This window comes from Nomascus leucogenys, chromosome 13, assembly GCF_006542625.1.
Source record: "Nomascus leucogenys isolate Asia chromosome 13, Asia_NLE_v1, whole genome shotgun sequence".
NCBI classification, from domain to species: domain Eukaryota; kingdom Metazoa; phylum Chordata; class Mammalia; order Primates; family Hylobatidae; genus Nomascus; species Nomascus leucogenys.
This window is the reverse complement of record NC_044393.1, coordinates 76438083-76455756: the sequence shown is the minus strand read 5'-3', so window position 1 is coordinate 76455756 and position 17674 is coordinate 76438083. Positions and strand designations below refer to the sequence as shown.

Genomic DNA, 17674 nt, shown 5'->3' with positions numbered 1-17674 from the left:
GGGGCCACAGAATAGGAATCTAGAGGAGGAAATAAATGAGAGTTCCAGGGCTGTCAAAAGATTTCATTTGGGTCATGTAGGAAAAATAGCACTGTGTCAGTACTTGCCTAAATTAGAAAGATTGGAAACATTTTATCATAATAGCTGAATTAATGGATAATGGCATATATAAGAGAAGCTGAACTAGGACCAGTTTAGAAAGGTAGAACAAACAAGTGACCAGAAAGTATTATTCTTCGTATTCCTTTCTGGTCTTCATCCTTCCTGATTTGACTTGAGCTCTGTCATTTCAGGGGCTCAGGCTTAAGGCTCTTGAGAAGAGGCCTAAGAAGTTTGTGCCAGAAGCTTTTCTGCATGTAGGCTACATAAACACGTATTTAGGTGACTGTTTATTGTTATAGTGAGGATTAAAGCACACAAAGAGCCATCAGAAACTGCTCATTTTATGTAAGACCTATCTGGCCATAAATTATATCTACCTTTGCTGCTATTTGATCAATTAAGAGTTTTCCTGTAGAATTCAACTTACTTTCCTTCCTAAAGATGCCTTCCATTCCTAAGTGTGGTGGGAGAGGAGAAACAACAGGTATAGGTTGCACTTCAACTTCATAAGTTTGAATAGTGCAAATGAGAGCTGAAGTATAGCTGACATTGGGCAGGTGTTCATTAGACATGCCTTGAATACACAACAACCATTTTTTTTTTGGTTTATGTCTCTATTCCCTCCCCCTCCCCTTTACTCTTTAAGAAGAAAACCTTTGAAGAATGTACACATTACCCATTCTTAGGTTTTAGTTTTTTTGTCTAGTTTTGTATATATAAGTTTTTGGTTGACACAGGTTGCTTTAGTTGTTGAAATGTACCTTCAGATTTCTTAGGAATATATTTATTATATTACTTTATGGTCAATAAATAGACTGTTCTACTCAGTTTGCATTAAAGAGCCTATGGATGCAGTAGTGGGGAGTTAATGATTTTGCTGTGGCATGAGGCTATGAGTATAGAAAGAGAACGAGTTTCCCTATAGGTGTTATGGTAAATACATGTGGAGATAGGTAGAAGTGGCTATCATTCATTCCCTGTTGTGAAGTTGCAAAAGATCTCTTCAAATAGCATGACTTCTGAAAATGAGATAGAGATGCTTCAAAAATTTTGGAAATTATGTTTCCAGGTTTCCTGCAGTGACCCATTGAAGTATTCTAGATCCTTAGTTTGGAGTTGGAGAAGTTACTTTTCTAATGGAATCCATAGATTATCAGGATTATGATTTAGCCATGGCATTCAGTTGATCTGAAGCCAAGCTCTAAGATATGTGTGGCAGGATATTGGCTCTGCTGTTAGACAAAATCCTTCTGTACTCTGTGCTATCCTTTCGTCTCTCTTTGACTTTCAGAGCTAAAGGGATCCTTGGTATTGAAAAGGAATAAGGATCAGCAATTTCAGGAATAGCTGTTCTGTGGTTTTTGAGGCATTAAACACATGGTAGAATGCAGATTAAAAACATGTCTCACTTAAAACCTACAATTATTTTGGCTTTTCTAACTTTCCAAATTCATTTCTCTTCTCCTAAATTGTTTCTATACCCTATTCCTCTGAGCTTCCAGCTCCTACCTTGCCTTTTTTTCTTCTAATTTAATAGAAATCATTAGTACCAAGATAGCTAAAGTGTTTTTTGGAAGGGTAAGAGTGTGGAAAATGCAGCTCATTTCCTCCTGAATCTTTATTGCTCCACACCAAATTTGGGAGGCTTATTATTTTCAAGCCTCTTCCTCTACATATTTTCACCACTACAACACCACAAACAAAAAGGGACCTAGCATACCATAGGTGCATCTGTTTGAGAAAATGCCCAGAGTTGGAGGTTTTGGTGTTTGTGTCCACTCAGCAGAATTAATTTGCTTGATTGTGTATTTTTGATGTCAGGGACTCTTGATAATTTTGTACGGTGCCTAGCACATTTTCATGTATACCAAGACACTTTAAATAAATATTTGATAATGGTATTAAGGCAAGTAAGCCTTTTCCACCTCTAAATTATACACCATGTATTTTGAGACTTCGAGTCTTAACATTTTATCTTCTCAATATTGATGGATTTCACTTGTTTTTAGGAAATTTCACCAGTGTTGTGTTTATAAAAAAGAAAGATAACTCTTAGTAATAGCTAATAATAATGAACATTTATGGAGTGCTTGTTATATGCTAAGCACTCTGCTAAATCTTTACATGCATAATGTCCCTAATCCTACCAACAACTCTATAAATTAAAACCTATTCTTTCATTATCCCTATTTTATGGAACAGAAAATAGAAACTTAGAGAAGTTCAGTGATTTACTTAGGTTCACATAGCTGGTAAGAAACTTACACTAGATCTGACAAAACCTGTGCCCTTAGTGCAACCTTATATTTGCACATTTTAGTATTTGCAAAGCACATTTACTACATTATCTTTTTGTCAGCTTAATGTAATGATCTGGAACTAGATTAGTTGGTGAAATTTTTGGATCCATAAATTATTTCCTATGTGAGACCTTGTGCAAGTTTACTTAAACCTTCTGTGCCTTTGTTACCTATAAGGGGGATTATAGTTATCTATAATGGGGCTATTATTTCTTACCTCATAGGTTTTTCTGGGGATAAAATGAAAAATACCTATAATGCACTTAGAATAGTTTCTGGCATATCACAATAAATGTTATATAATATTGCTGTAAGTGACTTGCACAACATATTCAAATTTGGAATTTTTTACCTATTTAAATGAATAGAAATTTATGCATTAGAAGAATTTTATTGCTGCACATCCAATTTTATCTGCTGATTTTAAATTTAATTGGGACAGTGAAGGCAACCAACTATATTATTTGCTGCTAATTCTCTTCTAGTCAGATATTGGTATTTTATCATTCTCCATACATTTTTCATTTACTTTGAAAAAGACATTAGGGAGTTTTAAGCACGTTGATTTTAAGTTAGGCTTTGTTTTTATGGTTTCTCCCCAGAATAATACATATGTTTCAACATTTGCATTAGTTATTTGTCTCATCACACAACTATTTTACTTTTGGTCATGTGTAAAATACTGACATGAAGCAAATACTAATTGGATAACATTGCTGAAATATTTTGATGAAACAAAACTTGTAGCAATGTAGTACTACTTGAAAGGAAGCATTCAATTATGGAAATAAAAGATTCTTCAGTAGAGCACGATTTGGGCTGAACCAGAAATTTCTTTGGTGAATGTGTCATGAAGAGATAAAAAGAGAATGGCAATTATTAAAAGTCCTGTCAATGGTTGTCATTTGTGGCAGTACTCCACATTTTAGCTAAGGCCCTAGTGTTAAGTTATCTGCTGAGAGAGTTTACTCTCACACCTGACTGTTTTTGATCTGGCTTTTTAAATGATAAGGTGACGATTTTAGAAATGTCAGTGTTTAGGGACTAGTATAATTTGCATCTCCAGAGAAAACCTTGAGTCCCTAGATTTGGATGACTCTTTACATCCTGAACTTCAGATCAAATGCTGGTGTTCTTATACCTGTGTAGCTTCTTTATGTTTCTGATACTCAAGTGCTTGTGTCAGGTAGTGAGAACATATTCCTGGGATGCAAAACATTGTAATGTTTAAACAGTAGAATGTTGTGATTGAAAAAATAGCCAAGATGAACAAAACAGCCTATCTTTGGATGCTTGAGCATGCTATCTGGCTGTCCTGCCCTGTATAATCTGGCAACATTTTCAGTACAAGAGTATGTAATGATGTTATGTTCAGATGAGAAATTATTATACCAAAATGAACCTTAGGTGCATTTAGCTTTCATTACAACTTAGGTTTTGGATATTGGATTTTAATCCCGTCGGTTTGTGGGACTCTCCTGAAAATAAATTAGCTCTGAGAAATAGAACTGTGGCTTTTAGTCAGACTTTCCCAGCTGTGCAAAGGTGTTTTTAAAAACAGTTGAAACTCTTCTTGCTTTGGTGTACTGAACCCTAAAGTACCTGCTAGTTGTGACTAGTAGCTTTTATTTTAGATGGACAGAAAAAGCAAAGAATACTTTTTTCTTCTAAGAAAAAAATAGTGAAGCATTAGGAACACAGTGTACACAAATGGTTGAATTATATGAACCACCCAGGACTTTTAGGGAAATAATTTTTATGTAGTTTCCTTCAATTTTGACATAGAAGTTGTTAGGGAGGAAGATGTTAGGGTAGTTTTATGTAAACTTTTGTAGGAGAGTAGCCATGTCATTTGCATGCCTCTTGATTATTAGAGATATATCGAATTCCTTGTGATGCAGTGCACTGGGCATTTGTAGATGTTTGAGAATTTTTTAGCCTCATTCTCCTTTCTTTGTATAGGTAGGCTGTGAGAGGATCATAGGGTAATGAGGCCCATAGGGATAAACAACAACACATTTAGTGAAACTTATGAATAATTTTCCAGACTTAGAAGTTATATTTTCCACAAAACGTCTTCCTAGTTTTCCGATTTTTCCTTTTTTTCCTGGCCATCTTGACTAATCAGCTATTGTTTATTGTGATTCTAAGAGAACAAATTCACTTATTTCCCATAAAATTCAGCCACAAACCGATTTACACATATATAAGGGCAAGAAACTTTTAAAGGAGTTTTTGGTTTTGTTTTGGTTTTATTTATTTAACTGCCCTGGATATCTTTTTAATTTCAAAGTGCACAATTGTAATGGTAGGAAGTGTTAATTTTTAAGGTTCAGGATAGAGGCCCTTCTCTCTAGAACGGTTAACTAGGGGTAAGTAACAGTGTTCAAACCACAAATGCTGCAAGATGGAAGTCAGATCCACAATGCTTGGATTGCCAGCCACCATCCAGCTTGCCATGTCATCTAATTGGAGGCGTGTGAATGCATATGTACCCATAGATACAAATGTTATGTTATGCTCTTTTTTTGAGTTGCAAGCACAGAATTTTACTTGGTAGCTTCTAAGGGGAGTTTTATTAGAAGGCTTTATTTGGGGAAATAATGGGAGATATGAGTGACCAGGCCTTATAGGATTCCAAAAGTAATTGTACAACTCGGCTTCACCATTCAGATTTCAACTAGGTAGGTGTTACAAAATTAGAAAAAAAAATCGTGCAACTCTAGTGTCTGGATGTTGCCCTCTGAGCAGCAGAAGTATTGCTTCTCTGCTGCTATTAGCCCTTTTCAGACTCTGCTTTATTTTGTTTTAAACAAATTACCTCACTCTGTATCTTTTCAATATGGTCTTAACTGCCTCGTTCTGCCCTCTGCTCTGTGTCTTTCGGCTACTTTCCCTTTCCGTACAGCTTGAGTTCAATCTTCTATAAGAGGAAATCTAATTAGTCCAGTTATATTCATTGCCTGTTGGGCAAATCTGTCATGTCAGTCCCCTTCATAGGTTGCTGGCCAGTCTGTAGATTGGCTGCTCTTGGGACAGTTGCTCTCTCTTGGTCCTGTCATTTGTGATCATGGTGGCGGAGTCAGTGGCATAAAACATGGCCTTGGGCCCCATAGAAGGAATCTTTTGGTGGGAATCTTTTGAAAGACGATAGTCCTAAAATGCGATGAGCTTTCCAGTATACATGTTTTTCTTTCTTTTGAAAGGTGACAGAATGAAAGGCAAGTTGTGATCTTGACTGTCAGGTCAATGCAGCATCAGCAATCCTTTCCATACTGAGAAAACGTGGAAAATAGTCTTTTGATCAGTATCTGCAGTTCCTTTTCTAAACTGCCTGATGACATTTCCTTCTTTGGGTTTGTAGATTCATAGACAGCCTAAAGTTTTCACTCAGAGCCATTACATTTTTTGTAGCAGCATATTAGGCCACTGCATCAGTTGCTGCTATTTTCCAGACATCCACAATTATGCTGCACAGTTTGAGGTGGTGATTTAGTGAATCCTCAAAGTATTGTTTCTGCTTTTCTATTTGTGCTTTCCACATTTGGGCTTACTGTGCAATGGCTGCTTTATATCCTGTCGTTCATTCCTTCAATGACAGACACTATCGAGCATCCATCATGTGCCTAGCATCATTCCATTCTTTTGGGGAAACAATCATGCAGTGGTTAAAGCACAGATTTTTTAAGAGTCAGGAAGACCTGAGTTCAAGTCCTGGCTTCTTTGCTTACTAGCTCTGTAGTGTGGGCAAGTTACCAAATCTTTCTAAGCTTCAATTTTCCTGTCTGTAAAATGATTATATTAGAAACTACCTTATAGATAGCTTTATTGTGGGAATTTATAAAAGCTTAATGATGTGTATAGTGTACTTAGCACAATACCTGGCTCAGGGAAGAGCTCAGTAAATATTACTGTTGTAGTGATCACTGAACTTGCATCGGTTTCTTTCTGAAATACTTTCTAGCACTTAGCTTCTGGTTATCTTGCTTTACCATTTGATGTTTGTTGCCTTCTTGTTGGCAGTAATCCAACCGTTAAATGAAAAGTCAAATGTAACATCTGTGATAAAGCCAAGATTCACAGAAGTTTATTAAGTTAGAGCACTTCGTTATTTTATGGGCCTTTATGCTGGAGTTTGATGCCATTTTTGGTGGCACCTTTTGCTAATTGTTCATGAATTTGCTGACCTTTTATGATATTATTTTGCTTCTTCATGATTAATGTCTTATTGAACAATGTGTAGTTTTGAACAGCAAAACTCAGGACAGCTTTTTTTTTTTTTTTGGTAAACATTAGGCTGTGGGTACAGGAATGTATTTTGAGTTTACAAGCAAGAATTGTCTTTTCTTTGTATCACCAATGCCTCATAGTGTACCTAGCACACAACAGTTGCTAAGAGAATGATGGAGGAAGAAAGAAGGAAGGCAGGAACAACACTTCAGTTATCTTCAGGCTTATCACTAGTCAACAGTCTGTCTTGGCTTTTACTTTTCCCATTATGTGATCTAATCTGTATAGCTTCTCTACATGTGAGATTCCTCTTCATTTCTGGTTACTTACGGTTTCTGTTGCCTGCCTTCATTGTGTGAACCTTCTAGCTTCTGCCATTGCTACTAAGTGATAGTGACAGGTTCAAACTCATGGTAGTGCTACATTGACTGTATTAGTATTAGCCCATATATAATTGCATGCTATATGGGTGTGCATTTAGTGATTTTTCTTGATAATTCTTAATACTTAACCTTTGTTTAATTCATACCTAATCTAATTCCATGAAATGCAGCTCGCTTTCCACTTCATGTTCCGCTTCCAGATCCAAACAAAGCATGCCTACAGTTGTTGATTGATTGTGCTTTCTCTCATTTACATAATCTTAAGAAGTGGAGTTGATTGGTTATCATTTCATTTATCCTTGCCTGCTTCAAACTTTTCACACTGTTCTGAAGCCTTCAACCCCATCTTTGCTTCCTTTATAAAAGTCAGATCTTGCTTATATCATGACAAAAAGTAGAGGACATTTGTTTATGCTCTTTTCACATCAGGACTGTTTTTTTTTATCTTCTGTCCCTTCTTTGGAGGAAGAGCTGTTTTTCTGTTCCAAGTCCAGCACTTCCACCCTTGCCTGTCTACTTCACTGGACTTTCTTTCAACAACTCCTCCTCTTTACCGCTCCCCAGCTTCCGTCTCCCTGTCCACTAGCTCCTCTTCCTCAACCTACAAACATGCTCAAATTCCTTTCAGTCAAAAAATAAACTTCTATACTACCTTGAACCTAGTTACTGCCATCTAGTCTGTCAAACTTCCATGTGCTCTCATACTACCCTGTTTTAGTACTGATTCTGTCACATTGTAGTTGTTTATTTCCTTGTTTTCCTTCTACATCAGACTGTGTAAGCTTCTGAGAAATCTGTCTCTTGATCATGGTTGATTCACCGAAGCCCAGGCTAGTTCCTAGTGCATCGTAGGCATTCAGTAAATATTTTTTGAATGAATGAATGAATGAACAATTTTAGAGCCATGCCTATGCCATTAACTTTGTGAACGACCTGTAAATTTTTTCTACTCCTACATTTCGGTTGAAAGTTCACTTGAAGGTCACCACATAAATGTGAAATCTAGTGGCTTCTCTCTTTACATCATGCTTAACCTCTGCAAGCATTAGTGCTTACAAATTTACCTTTTCCACACATTCATGGTCACGTATAACTGGGTCATTTTGGGCCAGTCTCAGTTTTGCATTCAAAAGAAGCAGACAAGCCCCAAACCTTTTGGAAAGTAATGAACTTCTGTAATATATTAGTGAAATCTTCTAATGAGATAGAAATATACAATTACATAAAGCTCAGCAAACTTCAAATAAGTTCTCTTTACCCACCTTTCTTCCCGTATCCTTACACAGCTTGGCACCTTCAATCTCTCTTTTGTAACAGTTCACCCAAAACTTGTACACTTTTGGCCAAAAGCCCCTTGTCCCTTGTCCCCTTTTTTCATCTTCTATGTTTATTTTCTTCCAATAATAGATTATTCTTTCCGATTTAAATCACTTTAGCCTCTTTTGGCTCCTTCCAACCAAGTTCTTTCCTAAACCAGTTATCTTACTCAGTATTTTAGAAGTCCAGGAGCATTGTCTTGATTTCATTTGGTTTGCCCTTACCAACTTTCTTTGCATAATTTTATTTAATCTTAATGCCTCACATCAGTGAGTATTCCCTGACCTCCTGGGTGTCTCCCTTCTGTGTCTCTGTGGTGCCCCATTTATAACTCTCTGGAAATAATCTATTTCTATCTCTTCTCTAGGCTATACATTTCTTAAGGGTAGGGGTCCTGTCTTTTTTTTATACCCCCGTATCTAGCATAATACCTAGAACATGGTGGGTGTTGATAAATGTTTATTGGACTGATGCTTCTGTGAAATTTAATACTTTCTGTTTTGCCACTGGCTTTTGTTTTGTTACTAGGTCTTCAAATATGGATTAAGGTTTCCTTAATGTCTTTTTTTCTTTTTATATACTCTTAGTGATTCCTCTATTCCCAAGGTATCACTTATCACTTCTATAAAGATGACTCCAGGTCCATTTTCTAGTCTGGCTGTTCTCCTTATTATAAGACCATTTGTTTTCAAAGTTGCATGTCAGACATCTCCACATGAATGTGTCACCGGTATCTTAAATGCAACAAAAAACTCAGTAATCCAAACTCATCTTCCTTTTAAAATTTCTTCCTCCCTATGTGCTCCTTGTCTCAGTTGTTCTAATCCCTACCCTTCTGGTTACCTATGCTAGTTGGAGTCCTGGCAAATGCCTTAACTTCTTTCTTTTATACTCTCCCTAATCTGTGATCAATGCCTATCCATCCTGCCTCTAAATGTTTTTCACGTTTGCTTCCCCTTCCCATCTCCACTCTTAGTAGTTTTGTTATCACTTACCTTCACTATTGCAGTAGTCTCTTAACTGACCTCTTCTGTAATCTGTCTTCCATGCTGTTGTTAGAAATATCTTCCTAAAACACAGATCTGTTGTTACTGTATGTTCATCACTTGACTAATTTACTTGTCTTTCAGGTCTCTGCCAAATGTCACTTCTAAATAAAGATAAAGTATGTCTGCCTTCCTTGTTGTTTGTTTCATGTTCCTTTCCTACTGTCATCTAATACTGTTTGTAATTATGTTTATATTTGTGCATTGATTTGTTTAATGTCTTTCTTCCCACTGGAGAGATTTATGTAAGGGACTGGGGAGAGTTATGTAGACCCTGGGCCTAGCACAAAGCTCGGGACATACTAACACTTAAAACATATCTGTTGAATGAGTGGATGGATAACAGCAAAGTACAGGCAGTACAGGCAAACAGATACCAAGTAGCAAAGGCAGGGAAATTACAGGGTCCTAGACTCTTACTACATTCTCACAGACCTTAATCTGTAGTTTAAAATAGTAATGGGCTTCTCTCTTTTGCGTTTTGCATTTATTTCCGTAAGGATGAGAGTGAACAACTTATTACTCCACACTGACACTTTCATGAAGGCACTGTGGAACCTTTCTAATCAGAAGATGGGACCAGGCTTGATGATGATTCAAAGCAGTTTTAATGTCATACTTGTCTCATGGAGGCTGTTTGTATTTCTGAGGAAATTCCAATCAAATAACAGATTACTAGATTTTTTTCCTGGTCTAAATATTATTTTGGGGCATTTTCCGCAAAAAGCTTTTGGGGAAAGGTGGTTCTTACACTGAGGCTTGGAATAATTATATCTCTGTGCTTGGCCTTGGAATAATTCTGTCTCTGTTGGAATTGTGCACATGTTGAGGTCTGAGGCCTCATCTTATGTAGGGCCTTCACTATGTAGCTTCTCATATATTCAGCATCTTAGGAGAGAATCATATTCAACATAGTTTTGCTTTAAGCTTTTTACTTGGTAACAGCAGTTTTGCCTTAAGTTCTAAAGCTTAATAATGAAACTATGTTGAATGAGAACCTTTCCAAAAGATATACTTTTCTACATAAGCTGAGTTTATTCATCTAGAGTCATCAAGAATAGGTTATATTTAGAACATATGGAATGAATAAATATTAGTGAATTCATGAATATAGTTCATGGGCTAAACGTTATTGGACTTTTAAATTTCTTTACATATAATTCCATTCACCCATTTATTCAGCCATCTACACTTGAGCAACTACTTTATGCCAAGGACTGTACTAAACATTTAGGATTTGAAGAAAAATACGACTTGATTACTCTCAAGAATTTTGTAAGTCTAGGCTTTTTTCATGTCTGAGGCCAGATTGATTTTTCTTTTCCTTTTTTTCACTCAGGATGAAGTACATAGTGGTGTAATCCTAGTTGACTGCAACCTCGAGCTCCTGGGCTCAGGTGATTCTCCTTTCTCAGCTTCCTGAGTAGCTGGGATACAAGCCTATACCACCACACCTTGCTAATTTTTATTATTTATTTTTTGTAGAGATGAGGTCTCTCTGTGTTGCTCAGGCTGGTGTCGAATCCTGGCCTCAAGCAATCCTCCTGACTTGGCTTCACAAAGCAATGGGATTACAGGCATGCACCACCACACGTGGCCTTAGAGTGATTTTTCTAAAGTGCAAATTCGTGCTCTTTTTTCAAGGGCCTCAGCTTGGAATGTCCTCTTGTATTACCCACCTCTCTTCTTTCAGGACTCATCTCTTAGGAACCCTCCCTGTCTCTCCAAGGCAGCTGAGTACCCTCCAATATACTCATCCTACCCTCTCCGTCTCCTGTTGTGGCAGTTAGTACCGTGTTTTGTAACTACCTGTTTATTTGGGTGTCCCCAACTAGACTGAAAAAGGGGCTTGAAGGCAGGGCTGTGTCCTTGTGTCCTGAGTGCTGAGCACAGTACTGAGTACACAGTTTGTGACCTATAGAATTTGTGGAGGGAATGCATTTTGGATGGAGGCTGTTGGTTAAGTGACCTGCAAAACTGCTCCAGTATCATGCCAGGATCAGTCTTCTTTGCTCATTATTGATGAGAAGCAATACTAACTTATGTCCTTATTCCTAACTTAATTATACTCCAAGTACACATTTGCATGCTTCATTACATGCCTGTAGTGATATCAGTGACACTGATAAAGTATTTTTTCATATTTTAGTTCTCATGTTTTTGACTCTTTATTTTAACTTTGTTGTTGATTGAATTTTGAGTATTTGAGTTGCTGTTAGTATAAATAAAGTTTCCATCTTGGATGACTTACCATGTTAATAAAAAAAAAATCACAAGTAATATTATGTGCTAGTGATACCTTGTGATTTCAAATGTATTTTGTTCCAGCAAAGAACCAGTTCGGGTCTCTTTGGAGAAGGGCATACATCTGGGTTGACCTCAACTTTTCTGTAGAAGAGATTATTGAATCTCCTATAAAGGATTATATGTAAATATACAAATTAACATTTGTCTGTTTTACAAAATAGAGTGTCTGAAACAAGAATACATAAAATGTTATTTTCAATGTACTAGAGTAGAGGAGTTTGGTATTTTAAAGGAGTTCTGTACTTTGGCAAAGCCAAAATTCCTTTGATTACACTAGTGGTTGGTTATTTAATCAGGATATGAATTCAAGTTGCCTACAAAATTTTGAAAAAATGCAGATGTCTGGCTGACTCCACATCTATCAGATTGCAATTTCTAGTGGTAGTGTCCAAGCTCCTATATATTTTGTACCAACTACCTGGGTAATTTGATGGGTTAGCCAGAACTGCTCAACTATATAAACCAGAGAACCTCAAACCTTAACGTATATATGATCATGTGGGACCTTGTTGAAATGCAGATTCTGAGTCAGGAGCTCTGGATGTGACCTGAGATTTTCCAGTTCCAGCGAGCTCCATGTGATGTCTGTGCTGATGGTGTGTGATCCATACTTTGGACAATAAGGTTATAAATAATAACCATCTACATTTTAAAAGTTTTCCTTTTTTTTTTTCATTTAAGTGTGGTGTATCTGTTCGTACTCTTGCTTATTCTATAAGAGAAGTGTAATGGGCTTTAGATCCAGTCTAAAATAGTTTTGTTTTGGATATTGTCTTCCATTAAAGTTTCAGTACGCAGAGGATGAAACTTTGTCCTTCGTTTTTTCCAGTGACCATCAGATAAATGATAAACATGAATCTAAAAGTAATTTCTCATTTCCGATCCTCCTGTCAGCTATGGTCCTTTGAGGTCAAATAAAAGACAAGTAGAGGAAGTAAGTCATCTGTTCAGAGACTCTGTTGCCTCTTAAAAATAACACTCAACTCTGAAGATTACACGTGCTTAATTTTCATCATGATATTGTTAGGACTAGGTGTGTTTATTGTTTTTAAGGCATTGACTGACAATTTTGTTTTTGAATAAGCTATTTTAAAAATAACTTTAATTTCTTTACTTAAAAATATTTTGCTTTCAGATCCTCTTTGTTAGAATTTTAATTTGGTATGTTCCATACAGAGGTGGAAATAGTGTTATAGCTTTTAAATAACTAAATTAACTTTGTTGGTAAGAATTAAAAATAACCCAAACCTTACTGGGTTGATCATAGGAAGCTGAAGGGATGCTGGGGCCATGATACGTGACAGGAGATTTACTGACGTGACTGTAGTTGATTTGGGGGCTGTGGGTTGGTGACAGCTAGATTTGTTTACATGCTACTGATGTATAGATGGTGTCCTAGGTATGCAGGCAAACAGGTATTTGCTAGGTTGAATTAACCCAAATTCCTTTTAGTCTCTTGAGTAATGCAAGCCTTTGTATTACATGTTAATTGACGAGTTTATTACTTGTAAGACTAGTTGTGTTTGAAATGAGGTATTTGCCTTTTAAAGGTTGAAGACTTCAACTTAGCACACTTTACTGAATAGAAGATGAAAGAAATTATTTAAAAATACGATTGGGGACAGATTAGTAATAATAAGCAAATTAAATTAAACACTTTTTTTTTGGCAGAGCTTGTTCAGTATCAAAAGTTAAAGTATTCCATGAGTATTCTTCAGATTTCACTCTTACATTGACTTATTTCATTCAGTCAGTAAACAAATAAGCGCCTGCTTCGTGCGAGGCACTTAGTCAGGTACAGAGATAAGCAATGCAGTTCCTCTTCAAGTATGATGGAAGAGGAATACATTATAAGGACACAGAAGTGGAATATTAAGGCACACTGAGGAGTTAGGAAAGACTTATAATTCCTAAATTTATTCTTGAGTTTTGAAAGAGATAGGCAGAAAAAGTTTCCATGTAGGTACAGAGACATGAAATCACATGTAGATTAAGGGAAGGAGTATGAGACAGGGAAATGGCCAAATCAATGTATCAAGTAAATAGTTTGAACTATATTTCAAGATTAGGAGTACCGTTGAAAGATTATAAACAGGGACATATAATAGCACCAAGGGGACTGAATTGGAGTGGAGGTGGGGATGTAGGATTGTGTGAGGGAAGTCAATTAGGAGACTATTTCAGAAGTCTAAGTAAGAGTGATAGGACATAAATTCAGATTTTGGCAATGAGACTACAGAAAAGGATACAGGTGAAATAATTATTTCAGAAATGAAATTTTCCAGGCAGTGGAGACGAAGAAAGAATCTAGTATGATTCAGTTTCAGGCATTCTAGTTGAGCAGGTGGGTGGCACCATTCTTCAAGGCAAAGAATACAGGAGGAAGAAGAACACTTTTCCAGGGGGAAATGCTGAATTAAATTTTAGATATGTTGAGTTCGAGGTGGTAGAAGGATATCTAATAGGAGATGCTTAATAGGAGTAGGATATACAGGTTAGAGGTCAGGAGAGAAATTGCCCAGGGGCTAGAGATTTAGAAGTCATTAGTGTTCATGTAGTTGTTGAAGCCATAGACTTTGAAGGGATTACCAGGAAGAATAAACAGAATCAATGTATTATACTACTACATGGATTCTTTTCATTTATTATGTAATTTATGATAATACCTACCTAGTTCAGTTTTTCATTTGGGAGCAGGTATTTGGCTAGCTCTGATTCTCTCTCTGTCTCTCTCTGTGTTACCCCCACTCCATATAAAATATGTAATATAACATGTATTTGATTTTACTCTGAGAAGTACTGAATAATTAAATTGTAATAGTATTAGGCAATATGAATTAACTTATGTGTTGTATTCAGAGAGGTTTTAAGATAAAATCTGTAAGACCTATTTTAAAAGATTATTTCTTGAAAAAGGAAAAATCTTATTTAAAAAATAAAGCAATTTATTAGTGTTCTTGGACTAAATAAGATTTATTTGTTGAGTCCTATAGCTTTGATCTGTCCAGGAATTTTCATGATTTACTCCCCATGCCTCTTATCTAGCCAGGTACTATGTCTGTGTGCCTAATCTAGTCAAGGAAACTAGGAGAAAGCCATCTGGCTGATAAGATCCTGATAGAATTTGACATAATCCATATGAGAAACTTAAGTAATTTAGTATCCATAGCCAGAGTCTAAGGGAATAAAGGTACTATTAAAGGTTGAACAGATGATTAAATATATTAATTATACTTTGTAAAGCTGCACTTTTTGGACTGGTGAATATTTAATGAAATGTAGATCCTGCAATGTCATCCTGTGGCCCTCACTGGTTTTTCCCTTTTCCACCTCCTTTCTGGAGGAAGAACCTAACGATAAAACTGTTTCTGATCTTGCCATCTAGAAAACACTAGTATTAAAGTGGAAATTTGTGTCTCCCTAAAAGTGAAATGAAGCAGCCTATTTACCACCACGCACTCCCAGGCCAGTGGGTACTTATGAGGGTATGCAAGATGACTTTTCAGAAATCAGCCCTGCTTGGGATTGAAACCATTGATTTAATAAAGAAAGCATAGGTCTGTATACCACTCAAGATGCCATTGGTCTGTATCCAACTTTTTTGGCATTAACTTTTAAAATATGCCTTTAAAGGAAAGAATTTCCAGGAGACTTTGTCAAGTTTCAGTATAGTAAATTTTATGGCTGAGTTATAACTCCTAAAAACTGAAGTCAATAATAGAAATGACAGACCTGAATTAGAAGAGGATAGCTATAATAAAACAATTTTTGTTATTCCCTTATGATCTATAGTAAAAAAAAAAAAACCCACACACACATTTTTAAGTTTTTTGTTTTAATGCTTTGAAAATGGTTTCTCTTTCTTGTTATTTATACTTTAATCAATGATGGGTATTAGCATTAAGGCCTAATATCCACATCAGGTAATACAAGGCACACTGCTGTAACACACAATTATATTAACCATAAACTTTTACCTGTTTCCAGTCTCTCTTTTTTTGTTCAAACATCAATTTTTTTTTCCTGGCAAGCCTCTATATTCTCATTCACACCCCAGTAAATCACTAAGAGATTATTGATGAAGATATGTGTATTTGGGTGTTTGAAGGATTGTAACAAAAATCAAAAGTAGAATAGAATTTTAGAATATATGCTTTCTGCATTGAGGACTTCATTTGCTTTATAGCCTTCTTTATATGTGTTGATATTCTTTCTTGCCCTATGCCAACATTTTAGAAATACATTTTTAGAAATTTCTTACAAGATTTATCAGTATGCTACCAATAACACACTCTTTCTCTCTCACACACACACACATACAGACACAACTTTTTATCCATGTAATAACAAATATCTTGAGTTTATAGTGTGTATTTTGCCAGAAGTTAAGTGGTTATACATCATTGCTTTAGCTTTACAAAATCACTAGATCACTGACAGATGGTTCTTTTGGTTTATTTTGTTTTGACATTTTTTCATATAGTTAAAACCCACAGCACTCAATTTCATCACCCAGGCCCAATTCACAAACTTAATCAAAGGCAAAGTAAAACTGGCACCTCTTGATTTCCTGGTTTATGTTTTTTGGGTGGAGCTGATTCCTGAGTATGAAAATTGTGTTAGGAAATCATATTAGGTACCTGCAAGAAAATACTGGAAGATGGTTACCAAATATCCTGTGTAAGTGTGATTTTCTCATACCTCAGGGCCCTGCCTATTAAAAAGTTGGATTTAGGTGTGTGTTGATCTTGCCTAGTCAGCCAGTTTTGATATATTACTAGCATGTCATTATTCCTATGTAGTTCTATAAAGAAAATTTGGCAACCCAACATTTGAAAAATAATTTTTAATATTTTTAGCCAAGTTACTATTTAGAATCAAACTATGTCTAAAACTAAATTCATCACCCTGTTATCTACGATTACTGCTCCCATCCTACTGGAACTGACTCTCCTTGCTTGAATTCTTCATTTTATCCATGCTACCACCACCACTTTGCTTATTACATAGACTTCAAAGTCTTATTTCTTCTATGAATCTATTCTTGACAGTTCCAACTCATGGAGACCTCTTCTGATAAACTCACATTTACCTTACCATTTATTTTTTACTTCTATCCTTTGTGTTATTATTGCATTATTAATTACATTGCCCCCCATGATTAGCCTCTAAGCCCTTTGAGACCCAAGGCTATCGGTTTTACCCCACAGCATGTAGAATTATGAAAGAATGGATCACCAGGCCTGTCCCCATTCTCCCTGTCCTGTAAGGTATCAGTAAGTTTTGATTTCTTTTTTTGTAGTGTCTTCTTCATGTCCTATTTTTCCTGGTCTAAGCTTTCTATTGCTCTACTCATGGCCTTCTCTGGTTCTTTTAGTATCTTCTGTTTATAAAGATTATGGATGACTTTTAGAAGATTCTTGGGATAACTTTTTGGAGATATATGGGAGATTTTCAGCTTTTTCCTATCTCAGGTTCAATTTTGAAACTCTACCACAAAAATTCTACCTCTTTGTACTTACATTTAATATTTACTCAGTAATTGAAATGTTTTGAGAGTGTGTATGTCAGAAGCAATAGTTTGGATATGTTAAAAAGGTGGGTTAACCACACTTTTACTTTCAATACAGAATAAAAAGACAGAAGAGTAAGTCATTGCAAATTAAGGCTAATAGTTATTTTATTTCACCACCTGATATTTTGTATATACCTTCGATTGAGCCATAATTCTGTTGAGTTGTACATGGAGAATCTAGAGATTTAGTATTTTAAAATGGAGAAAACTGAGGTAAGTGATTGCACAAGGTCAAATGTGTAGCTGATGAAGAAGTCAGGAATAGAAGCCAGCTATCTCTTAAAGATTATTTTAATATGTAATAACGTTTTTAAAAAGTACAAAAAGGTATACTGTGAAAGGTAAGTTTTTCCCTACCCCATCTCTCAGTTCTTCCATTACCTTCCCCAGAGGCAAGAAGTTACCAATTTCTTG

The 17674-nt window shown here is 36.0% G+C and overlaps 1 protein-coding gene across 4 annotated transcripts in view; it reads left to right on the top strand.

The window, feature by feature from the left end:
- ZNF800 (zinc finger protein 800) overlaps positions 1-17674 on the top strand; it is a 258362-nt gene that overhangs the window by 231087 nt on the left and 9601 nt on the right. The window lies entirely within an intron of this gene.